Source organism: Dreissena polymorpha, chromosome 9, assembly GCF_020536995.1.
Source record: "Dreissena polymorpha isolate Duluth1 chromosome 9, UMN_Dpol_1.0, whole genome shotgun sequence".
Taxonomy (NCBI): Eukaryota; Metazoa; Mollusca; class Bivalvia; order Myida; family Dreissenidae; genus Dreissena; species Dreissena polymorpha.
The window spans coordinates 59,405,683-59,418,769 of record NC_068363.1 but is presented as its reverse complement, the minus strand read 5'-3'; the positions used below and the strand labels follow the sequence as shown (position 1 = coordinate 59,418,769).

Below are 13,087 nucleotides of genomic sequence, written 5' to 3'. Positions count from 1 at the left end.
TTTTAAAGCCACACAAGCAGAAGCAATATCGCCCTATTGATGCAAAAAGGTACCATGTGCTTTTTAATTTCAATGTCACATGGTACCTTTTTGGACCAAATAAGATGTGAACATGACAATTATAAAGTAATATCAGTCCATATCACACCTTGTCAGTTGTAAGGATTGCTGTCATGTTTCAAAGGTGTATACTGATTATTATGGAGGGTTGAGTCTGGAACTATATTTCATGAGCCATGCTGTGGGAAAACTGGGCTTAACTTCATTAATTTCAACTGTTGTCCCAGATGAGATTGTGAAGTATGCACAGGCTATCCAGGGACAGCACTTTCTTCTTTAATGGAATTTTTGGTTTAAAGAAACAAACACTCCTCTAAAACAAAAATCCAGTTTAGGTGAAAAGGGTTGTCCCTGATTAATCTGTTCAGACTACACACATGCATCAAACCTCCAGGTTTTTCCAGAGATCGGCTCACAATGTACATAAAGCCGTAGTTTCTATGATAGAAATATTTAGCAGATATTGCAGTTTTATGCCTAAATTCTTTACATGTCCAAATAATGCTCCTTAACTATAACATTCCACAAAGTGTTTCATTCGAGACCTATCGTGGGCTAAACATGAAACTATTCTATCAGATATGAAAATATTAAAAGGGATACATCAGTTTCACACTCAAGCCCTTCGTGTTCCCAGACTTCCTGCAGAGTTGTGAATTATCAGTACCAGAGTAGTGCCAGGCCACATTTGAATGAAATGTCACTTGAAATGTCACATTGTCATTTTCCCAGAATTACTCTCTGCTCAACAGATCTAGGCACTTGAAAATAATTTTTGTTGAGGAAATATATTGCCTGCCAAGTATCAAGCAAAGTGGAACGGGATTCTCTCTGTGTCCATGAATTACTTTATTGATGTAAATTAGCAGACACTGTGATGCTAATGGGCCACCTTCATGAAAAACTGGGCTCAAAGCATACATGTGCATAAAGTGTCATCCAGGATTAGCCTGTGCAATCCGCACTGGATTATCTTGGACAATACTTTATCTGCTAGTAAATTGAATAAATTGTATGTAAAGTTACAATGGTATAAAAGGTATGTTAAGTTTAAATTGAGCTGAGATAGTATACCATGCTCAGAGTACACAGCTTTATCAACTAAAAGTAAATGGGTTTAAGACAATAAGTATAAGCCAATTATGTTCTTTGTCTGAAGCCAAATGTTAAAACTTTATTTTTGAAAAATACATACATAAAATTATTTTTGTAGATTGTTTAACAGGCAGCTGGAATCAAAAGCATCAAGATGTTAGGTGTTCTTTGTCTGAAGCCAACTGTTTAAACTTGATTTTTGACAAATACATACATAAAATTATTTTATTAGATTGTTCAAAAGGCAGCTGGAATTAAAAGCATTATCAAGATGTTAGGTCATTAATAATGACTACATGGTATTGGGTGACGGGCATCTTTCAAAACCAGCCCTGTGTAACACTAACAAGTGAGCTGTTCAGTCTTTTTAGTTACTGGCGTGTGCTGTCACCTGCATTTGATGCGAGAAAAAATAAAAATTATATCAAAAGCTCTTAATAATAATTTACTAGTATTTGTGACATAGGAATCATCTTTCCTTTCAAACTGTTAGTTGTGACCTAACATCCTGGAATATAAAAAGTGAAAAGCGATAAAGTCTCAGTATATGCACTCTTTTTGAGTATTGTTATGTAAAGTGTTGTTTGTTAATTGCTGTATTTTTATACCATAATCAGTGGTCAGTAAGGCCTTCACACATGGGTGAAAGGTTTATGGGTTAAACTGGCGGAATTCCGGTTTTTGGATTGCCGCCGAGGCCATTTTTCTAAATCCTGTAAATCCATTGAAAATTGTGTTGTTGATGTTGTGTTTTTTTGTGTGTTTTTTTTTTGTGGGGGGGGGGGGGGGGGTAAGCACACTATAGATAGCAGGCGCCAGTTCAAGTTATGCTGAGTTTACATTATGTTCCCGCCAGCCACGGCAGTCCCGTTTGTCCGAAACGTATAGCGCTGTGTGACTGTTGCAATGTTTGACCTTTAATCTAAGGTTTGCTAGGTTGTGCTAAGTTTCCTCACGGTGTATCAAGGTATCCGTGACGTGCCGTCGAAGGGAAAACACAGCCCTTCAACAGTGCGCTAAGATTTCATCCACGGTCTACCACGGATGTATAAATGTTGCTTCCAGGTACGATGCATTCTGTTAAGCTCCCGCACGTTGTTTGCGTTTGTCATGCAGGTCTGATACGTTGTACACATTTGTCATTCGTTTGTCACTTTCTGTCAAGGTACCATGCGGATTAAACGTGGATATCTGAGAGGTTTCGGGCACGATTGTGTTCCGTGTATAAAAGAAAACTCTCAAGAAACAGTATTTATTATAACAAAATAATTTCAGTGACATGGATGTGAACGACGATGATGATTTTGTGTTTGCCTGCTTATTTGCACCATTAATCAAATCTTTGTAAAGAGCTGAAAGAAGCACACAAGTCTGGGAAAAGACGAAGAAGGAGGCCAAGGTCTCTGTGGGTTTCATGGCTATCGGAAGCTAGAAGGCAGCAGCAAGGCCACTTTGATGCATTTCTTACCAGGGAACTCCGCAACGAAGATATCAAAACCTTTCAGAATTATCTGTGAATTCTGCCGCTTGCCCTGACTTGGTGGCTGCTTTTTTCAGTTTACCAAGTTTAGTGCGCATGCTCTCATACCACGTCTTCAATTCACTAGGGCTGCTTTTCATCTTTGCGGCCTTCTCCACCCAGAGCCTGTCTTTGGCCGCAGCGTCTTTGAGTAGATAATTGGATTTTGCTGGAGGAAGTCAATTATGAGCTCTTTTTCTTTTTCATGAAAACTTGTTATGACACTAGGGATGGTTCTCTTCCTAGCACATGCACCTTCGTCTGCTTCTTCTTCCTCATTTGTAAGGGGCGGATCAACAGGATCAGTGGGTTCTTCTTGATTGTGCAGTGGTAGGCATGGACTTTTAGGTTGCTCCTCAACTTGAGTGTTCTTTGCAGCGCGGGGAGCCTTTGTTTGGCACTTTCTTGGTGGCATGATACTGATCAAGTCTTCAGACTGAAATGAAAGGTTTCTGAATAACACAGCTTTTATATGCTCATCTTCAGACCGCGCGAATTGAGTCAGACCGTACAACAACTCAACTGGCCGTAACACATCTGCCTGCAAAACACAACACACCGTAACGGGTCGGAAGCAAAACAGCTGTCAATTATCCTAGCTTGCCGTGGTAATCTTGACAAAACGTAACAAAACGTACCAAAACTTGATAGAAACTTAACATGTCGGGGAATTAATAGGATTCCGGTCAGAGTGCGGACCCTTTCCGGGTTCTGTTACGGCCTGATACGTACTGTCAAGTTTTGTTGTGTTAAAAAAGTTTCTCATTTCCGCCGTGGATGCCGTGGCAAATTTTTTGCCAGTTTAAAATTTTGGCACGGCAACCCCGTTGTGTCACGTTTGGCTATCCTGTTCCCCTATGTTGCCTCACTTTCATCCCGTTTCTTTCACAGTGGCCCGAAATGTGATTGCAATGGTAGCTGGGAACATAGTGTAAACTCAGCATTTCTCAATAAAAACCGCCCGAAATGCATTCTTATAAACCAGATCTGATGTGTTTTAAAGTTTGCAGCTGTCGGACTGCAGGACATCTCCTTCGATACCATACTACCAGAATTGGAATTACCATAAAGCTATAAATAGAAGATCTTCATATCTTTGTATAATCAACCAATCATTACTGCGCTGAACGATTTTTTTCACAGTATTTAATTCTCAGGGGCGACACCTCTGACCTCTAAAGTTCAATCGGAAATTCATTTGTTAACATACAGTCGAAAGTTAATACTGAGTTGCCTACATCTTTTTTCACAAAATTACTGTAAACCATTAAATTTCGTGTGGTACGAATTTTCGTGGATTTCGTTGGTCCGCTGATCCACGAATTTAAGTACCAACGATTATTTATACATTTTTAATCCGAAATCGGACATTTCGGAATGTCATGTCGGGCAATCGTGCTATAGTAGGAGTACGTGTCTGAACTGTTCCCGTTTTCAACCATTTTGAAAGAGACATTGTTTGATTGAGCTATGCTAGTTAATACAATATGTTGTTTTCTTGATAAGTGTTTGGGTAATAATACTTTTTAAATCAAGCACGGTATTTAAACTGTACATCAAGGATTGTTCTCTTTTACGTGACGTTGTCAAATTAACAGTTTGCAGATGTATCACATATGTCAATTAGTGCCAATTAAAGTTAAAAGAGACAACGGTTTTCACACGTTATTTTGGGGACCTTATTACTCAATTGTTACTTCTACGTGATCGATTGCGCTGAGAATTGCAAATATTGTCAAAACAACATTGATGGCAATTAGCGAGCGGGGACAAACAAGTGCGCCGCTTTATCGCTCTTATTGACAATTATCGGCAACACTTTTATGCTTCAGTGAACATTAACCTCAAGTCTTGCTGTCAACACAGATTAGCAGATTATGCTTCGTTATTACTCTTGTTGTTTTAATAAAAGTTAAATTATTATGACGGTCAGTCTTCCCAAAAAATTTGAAATCCACGAAATTACGTGTCAACGAATTAGTTAGAAATTTTATACCGACGAATTTCTATACGTTTACAGTAAGCACCCCCTGGATAATCATGTAATACAAAGGACACTAAGTTATATATTTCTATTGCAGTGGAATTGAGAAATGTTGTCAAAAGAAAAAGTTGCTTGTTACAAGCAATTCATTCTGCTGTCAAAATGTTTTCTCTTCCTTCAAAAATAATAATTTTTTTTTTTTAATCACACATTACCTTCTGCTGATGTTTGGGCCAATCATTACATTATAGAAGTACTAATCAATGAAGGCAATTTTGCCATAAAGGGCTTATTTTAATTAAATACCTTAACTCATTCCTCTAAACACATTTGTATCTGGCAACTTCTATTAACATAGTAACAAAGAATATTTTGTCATAGTGTTTTCCTATTCAAAGAGCATAATTTTGTTTTGACGTTCATTATTGTTCCTTGTTGAATCGCTTTCTTATTGGACCAGACATAAATTGTTAAAAGGAGTAATGGGATAAGTATTAGTGAACTCATTTAGGGAACTTTCAAAAACCAATACTATAATGTTTCATGCCTAAACTCATTTCTTTCTATTAACTCAGTTTAATACATCTACATCTGATGCCTTGAGAAAGCATAAGGACAAAAGAAGGCATTCCTACACTACAGACAAGGAATTTCAACTTTTGGTAAAAAAAATCTGTTAAATGCAAAATGAGGGTGATCTTTTGGTATCATTAGATGCTCTTTTGCAGTAGCATGAGAATTTCTTTTAACTTACTGAAATGATTTGTAATTGGCTCAATTTCTGGGGCTTTGGGGGACTGCGCCCACCTTGCCCACCACCAGGGCTTTGGACCCACCAGGGGGCCCTGGTTGCCCCCATTCACCCCAGCTAAAAATTTCAGGTTTTCAGACATTTTCAACTTTCACCCATGTAAACTGAAGGGCACAGCCCCCTGGTGCCCCCTTTGACACCACCTTGACCTTTTATAATGGCATAGTTTTATTAATAATAGAAATAATGTTTTAAATATGAATACATGTTATATGATATATATACTAATCAAACACATGATATATTGAAAATATTCCACATGGTTAATATCACCACACATGCTAAAGTGGCCATTTGACAAATTAGCACCATGCTCTTTTCAAATCCTAGCTGGTGCACTGCATAATTATTATATCTGTCATAGGTTCAAAGCCTTGTGATTCTGATCACTATCTCTCTTTTCATTGATAGCATATTTTGTTCCTGAATTTGAAGATACTGCTACCATGTACAACACGTGCATTGTGAACTAATACTGTGACTTTCCTCTAACATTTAAACTGCTGCAGATAGTGAGCGCATTGTTTTCCTGAGCATTCAGTGTGACTCCTGAAGATTATTATCGCAGGGTGATAGTCACCGCTTTCTCTAATCAGTGTTACATACTAAAATCTGGCAGTCTTACTAAATACACAGTGCCCAGAGTCCAAATTCCCCATTCTTGTGTCAGCAGTACTTGCCCAGCCTGATAAGTCGCTGATATCCAGGGGTCTCATGAAGTGGACTGGTACCCTTCTGATACCGGTTAGGGCATGTGACTGACATGGATTTTCAGGTCATCTAGTAGGTCTTGTCCTGGAAAAACTGGGCTTTATGCAGTCAACACAAGCTAAATATGCATGACACTCCTTTTTTATAGAATTTTTCGTTTAAAATTAGGTCTCTTTCAAACAAAAATCAAGTCTTGGCTGAAAGTGTAGTCCCTCAGATTAGCCTGTGCGGACTGCATTTTCTATGTTGTTAGTTGACACTGTCAATAGTTATTCTATAATTTGTCTGAATGTTCCCACCAGACAATTTAAGGGCATTACTTCAGTGATACCTGGACTCTGATGACAGTTCATGAGGACCTGATAATTAGCAGCTGACAATTATATGGGGACTCTATCAGCACTGGTATCTCTGATATACTGGGGGGTGGGGGCCATTAGCAGACACTGGTGCTAAATAGCCCGCAATTAAGAACTCTTTAAGAATCATCTTTACAGATAAGGGACTGCATGAAACAGTGCATGCTCACTTAGAAAGATGACAGAGGCATTGTATGGAGATAGGATATGGAGATATATGTCTACTTGAGATATGACATTCAGCTGGCATTCTTCTGCTTTTGGAGTCACTGCAGTTATCTATTTGAGCTTTGCTCTAGGAAAACAGGGCTTAATGCATGTGCAGAAAGTGTCGTTCCACATTAGCCTGTGAAGTCTTCACACAGGTAAATCAGGAATGACACTTTCTGCTTTTATGGAAAAAAAGTCTCATCTAAATGAAAATCCAGTCTAGAGGAAAAGTGTTGTCCCTGATGAGCCTGTGTTGACTGCACAGGCTAATCTGGGATGACACTTTACGCATACGAATTAAGCCTCCCATTCTCACAGTGGGGCTCATTTTCATTTTGCGGGTGGTCAGTTACATGAGAGCTGACTGTGATTCTTTGACAGCTGGTATAGACCAGATAAATCTTTAAATTCCTTTGCTACAAATAAAATGTTAGCATGGATTTTAGCTATGAGCGTTAGCTCACAACTGATGTTACAGAGCAAGTTTTGCAAGTCAGTATGCGCTTAGCTACGCTAGGAATGATAACCACTGCCTGTTGCGCTACCTGCAGTAAGATTATGCAGACGGCGAATGTTGAGAAGCGTCTGCTCTACTACGCAAGGAACGATAACCACCGCATCTGCCTGTTAATAGTTCACCACTGGTACACTGCAGTGTGTGTATATGATCAATAGTGTTTAACAGCTTGTAAGATGACATTGGCCAGTCTAGTGTTTATCATTGAAATCTGTACATATTGGCTGCTTTCAGGGAAAATGGGGCTTAATGCATGTCAAATAAGATTAGCCTGTGCACACTGATTAGCCTGTGCAATGCGCACAAGCTAATCAAGGACGACGCTTTCTGATTTTATGATGTTTTTCTTTTAAAGAGAGTCTCTGGTACTGGGATAACAATGCATATGCATTAAGCCCTATTTTCCCAAAATGATGCTTAAATTATCTTTATTATGCTCTTCAATTGAAGTAGTTTAAAACTAGGTTATGGAGTCACGTAGTGCATTTCAAGGATTTAGCATGGTGTCCGCTCTCTAATTGAAGTAGTTTTCATCCGATCTTCACACAATTTGGGAAGAAGTTGTGTCTAAATGAATACTAGGTCAAGAACAAATATGGGTCATGCCCGGTCAAAAACTACGTCACGAGGTCACTTAGAGCATTTCAAGCATTTAGCATGGTGTAGGCTCTCTAATTGAAGTAGTTTTCATCCGATCTTAACCAAATTTGGTTAGAAGTTGTATCTAGATAATATCTAGGTCAAGTTTGAATATGGTTCATGCCGGGTCAAAAACTAGGCCATGGGGTCACTTAGTGCATATCAAGGATTAAGCATGGTATCTGCTCTCTATTTGAAATAGTTTTCATCAGATCTTCACCAAATTTGGTCAGAAGTTGTGTCAAAATGATATCCAGGTCAAGTTCAAATATTGGTCATGCCGGGTCAAAAACTAGGACACGAGGTCACTTAGTGCATTTCAAGCATTTAGCATGGTGTCCACTCTCTAATTGAAGTAGTTTTTATCCTACCTTCAACAAATCTGGTCAGAATTTGTATCTAAACAATATCTAGGTCAAGTTTGAATATGGGTCATGCAGAGTTAAAAACAAGGTCACTGGGTCATTTAGTGCATTTCAAGGATTTAGCATGGTGTCCGCTATCTTATTGAAGTAGCTTTCATCCTATCGTCAGAAGTTGTGTCTAAATGACATCTAGGTCAAGTTCAAATATGGGTCATGCCGGGTCAAAAACTAGGTCACAAGGTCACTTAGTGAATTTCAAGCATTTAGCATGGTGTACAAAACCTTCAAACAGGCTTATCTTGTGACAGTTTGGCATTCTTGTTATTAATGATTTGAAAAAAAACAACATCTCGACCTGTGCTTTAAGACACACTCTTTATTAATTTGAATGGGTTGTGTTCATTTCAAACATGCGATATAAAAAGCTAAAACATATTTTTGAAAACTGAGTTGCGTCTAAGATTATACAACAGCGAACAACTTCAGTGCTTTCAGCGCTTCGATTCATGAAGCTGTGTTATATACCTTTGATATTCTGTAATTAGTTTTATTTTAGTTACAACCCAATTGTTTTTTTTTCTGGGAATGTAGAATTTAAGTTACACTTGTTTTGATGTTATTTAATTCCTAAATAAAGTTGTGTTTTTTTGAAAATGTAACAGGATATTTTGAATGTTGAAACAGTAAACTTATTTAAATATCATCAACATGCAATCAAGGAAGGAAAGGCTAACATTATTTCCTAACAGGTAGAAATTCCTGCTTTTCTGCCTGACATTACAGAATACATTCCTTAGGTTGCAAAACTTCAAAGACGCAGTAAAAAAAGCTTTTACGAACAATTTTTGTTAACAGGAAAATAAATGGTTGCCTTAAATTTAACCTTGCATCAATTATATGACTGATCACTTGCCAAACATCTTGGGTTTAATGTCCTATGGTAGTTATTGAAGTGTCTGAGTCTTGTGGCCATGTATAATTGTAACCATGCGTGGTCACCATTCCATTGTTGAGACGAATGTAGCTTGGGGACATTATCAAGATGTTCCAATCTTGTTTGGACAAATATTCCTTCAAATCTCAGCCAGGTAGAAAATTACAATAAAATCAAAGTGGACAAAAGGCAAACTGTCTTATCTCCCAGCATGATTCCTCTAGTTATGTTCTTTTGGATACTACAGCTTGGTGTCCCAAGATAAGGTTCTGAAATCAAGTATCCAAAGGAAGAAGGGTAGTCACTTATCTATAATCAAGTACCCCTATATCTGCTGGTTTTAGGGCTGTTACAACCTGGGATTGTATTTGCATTCTGCTGGCTGTGTCAACTCAAGTGAGATGCCATCCAAGGGGTGGGTTGGGACAAGGCATCACTGTTGAGTCAACCCATCAAAGGCAGTCAGAAAACATTCTGTGGAAACGCAACTATTTTGAAAAGGTAAACAGTTTCTTTCCTTCAGTTTAGAAACATTGTCATCTTTCTGCACATTTGTGCTCTTTCTTGCTTTGTGTTTTTTGCTTTCCAGTAAAAATTAGTTTGGTAAAATATTAAAAGCATGCATTATTATTCCATTACTTGATATTTATTTTATACAGTTGATCAGTTAGTTTGGCTCGATTGGTCATTGTCGGCTCGGGTACAACTTGCATGTACCCTGGGTACTCTTAAGTATACTTACAATTTGTACCCCGGTACGGTAAATATACTTAAACGTACCCGGGAATAAGAACGCTAAATCGGTCGTTGTTAGCTAGTTTTGTTAAATTAATTTTGTGCACATTAGTGTCTATTTTCTGTTAAATGGCCTCTATATCATCAAAAACTCATACTCAAAAAGCATGTTGATGTAGTTTTTTTTAAAGAGAAGTTTGTTTAAGATAAACAATATTGTTTTACAATAGCGGCAGCACGTTTTATGTCATCGGATGTTTGGCGGTAAAACAACTCAGGTACAGTCTAATATCGCCTGGGTACGTTTAAGTATATTTACCGTACCCGGGGTACAAGTAAGTATACTTAAGAGTACCCGGGGTACATGTAAGTAGTACCCGAGCCGACAACGACCAATCGAGCGTTAGTTTGTTGTACACCTTAAATAATTTTGATACAAAATACAAGTATAAAATGCATTTACCATAAAAATACATAATAGCGTTAAACCTCATGTGTTATGTTTATTAATTTTCAATCATACTGTTGCTTTTTTCATATTTTTGTATACCAAATAATATCAGTGATGTTTATTTGATACAGGCTGTTTACTTTCTATAAATAGAATGCCTGAAGGCAAATGCACTGACTGTGTTTATTATAAGTCATGAATATTAAATAATTATTGGTATTTATTTTTGTGATTTTACTAAATCACTTCAAGATTGTTATGAAATGTCTGTAAGTATTTTAACAAGTAAATATGAAATGCAATAAAGATCAGAGTAGCAGCAGATAAGAATAGTCTTATTAAACTTAAAAAATTATAATAAAATACAAATGAGTTTCAATTGAAATGTTCTTTATCATGATATTTTAAAGGATTAATTAATATCGGGGAAATTGTATAATGATCCCTTTCTAATTTGCGCATACTGGCAGAAGCTATTCATTTCAAACAAGTCACATATTATGGGCGTTGCTCTGAAAAAACAGGATTATGCATTTGTGTGAAGTTTCTTCCCATATCAAGGACCACAGTTTCCACTTAGACATTTCTTTAAACAAAAATACCATAAAAGAGGAAAGTTTTGTCCCTTTTCAGCCATTAGCCTGTGCAGACTGCACTTTATGCTCATACATTAGACCGGGTTTTCCCAGAGGGCATCTTGTTTTATTTTTTCTTAATTACCAACGATTTTTGACAAATTCTTTATGACAAATAACTTGGACAAAATTATGACAGACGACTGGTTGGGAGTGGAACTAACTACACATTGTGGTCACAGCCTATCGGGTACCAAATATTTTCCGCAGATAAGCTGAACGAAATCAGGGATGCTAGCTGAACCTTTGGACGCTGATTGCATGTAACATTATCTATGTGGATAAACACATTTATCTGTTTAGGAATCGTCACAAGACCACTCCATTATCAAATGAAATTCTCAATTATTTAACAGACAAGTTCCATACTTGCTGAGCTAGACCTAGTTAGTGGGCCTGTTCTGATTTCTGGGCATGCCAATAAAATCTTGAACAATCCATTTAGATTTCTGCAGCAGTGTTTGGTGACTGTTGGGACCTGGCCTTATTAAGCGGGACTGTGTGGCAGCTTTTCTCTTGGATGTAAGGGGAAATGAAATATGTATGTAAATCAGCTTTGTTGTTTTAATTGTTGTAAAGTTGTTGTTGTTTTTAGGAATTTGTAATTCCTTCAAGGCACTATGAAAATTGCATTATAACAGTTACAAAAATGTTTACAGGTGGATTGAGTGATTTTTTTAAAGATATGTTTATTAATAGGGTGCTTTAAAGTACTGGAGAATAATGTTGTTTCTAGATATTAGTGATTTTGGATTGAACTACTCATGTATGACATTCACTTCTTGAAAGTAAAATGTGTTCAGGTGATTGTAACTTACCTTCTGGTATGTGGCTTAATAATAATATAAGTCAGGTTTCAAAAACTATTCAAAATGTTAAGTACCTCAGAGTATATATATGTATTCTATATTATCAGTACAAGAGATAATAACTTAGTATAGCAATCATAAACTTGTTACATGTTATAGGTACATGTCTGTGAATTAATTAAGCAATTGAAATTTGTTGTTGACATAATTTATCATAGATAGACAGGGCATATGAGCCACGTGTTGCGAAAATGTATCTTATGCCATATGTGGCCAGCATAGCTCCAGAGCAGCCTGCGCAATCAAGCAGTCTGGTCAAGAGCTACGGTGTACGCTATAAAGTCACCCAATTTGACGTGGTATCATTATCAGACAGTACGCTATAAAGTCACCCAATTTGATGTGGTATCATTATCAAACAGGAGAACTCTTAAACACACTGCACAAATGCTGCAGGGAGTTTTGAGGGAGTTATTGCCAAGTGAATAATAATTAGTTTCCATACAATTTACACATACATTGACAAAGTGCATTATCTGGGAGCATCCATCAGTGTCACAGACATTCTTGTTTTTAAAAAGATCAAAATGGTAAAATTATGACACCAGCAAACTCATCAAAGTGAGGGAGCATTTGCATACTTTAATGTCTATTTTAAAAAATTAATGGTTATTTTGCAATGCATAGCCTAAAATGAAAAGGTGAAATTTGTTTTAAATCAATGGAATGCTTTTTCCAAGTTATAAATATAAACAGGATAACTATGTGGGTGGTAATGTGCAAAATGTTAGATGTTTAATTGATGGTTATGTTCTGTTGTCAATAGGCTGTTTGTTGGTTATGTAAGATTGCAAATACTTGATTAAGTATTGGTTGTTTTGCTTTTGGTTGAGTAATTGTTTGTGGGATAATGACTGAGTAAATGTTGTTGGATCTTAACTGAGTAATGGTTGTGTAGTATTAACTGAATATATACTGAGTTTGCATGATGGCAGCAGATGTGTAATTTTGGTTGAGCGGTGTTTGTGTGTGGTATTTTTTTATTCATGGTAGTGTTTGATACTGGTTGAGTGGTGGTTGAATGTGATATTGGCTGAGTGGTGGTTGTATGTGATATATGTTTAGTGGAGGTTTTATGTAAAATTTGTTATGTGATAGTTGTATGCAATATTGGTTGAGTGATGGTTGTATGTGATATTTATTAAGTGATAGTTGTATGTGATATGGGTTAAGTGGTGGTTGTATGTGATAAT

The 13,087-nt window shown here is 37.0% G+C and overlaps 1 long non-coding RNA gene across 1 annotated transcript in view; it reads left to right on the top strand.

Moving 5' to 3' along the window:
* Positions 1-11,561, top strand: part of LOC127845657 (uncharacterized) — a 39,919-nt gene extending 28,358 nt beyond the window's left edge. The window contains exons 3-4 of the long non-coding RNA XR_008033308.1: positions 9,549-9,705; positions 11,471-11,561. This is a non-coding gene — a long non-coding RNA (uncharacterized LOC127845657). The remainder of the gene's footprint in view (positions 1-9,548; positions 9,706-11,470) is intronic.
* The last annotated feature ends 1,526 nt before the right edge of the window (positions 11,562-13,087 follow it).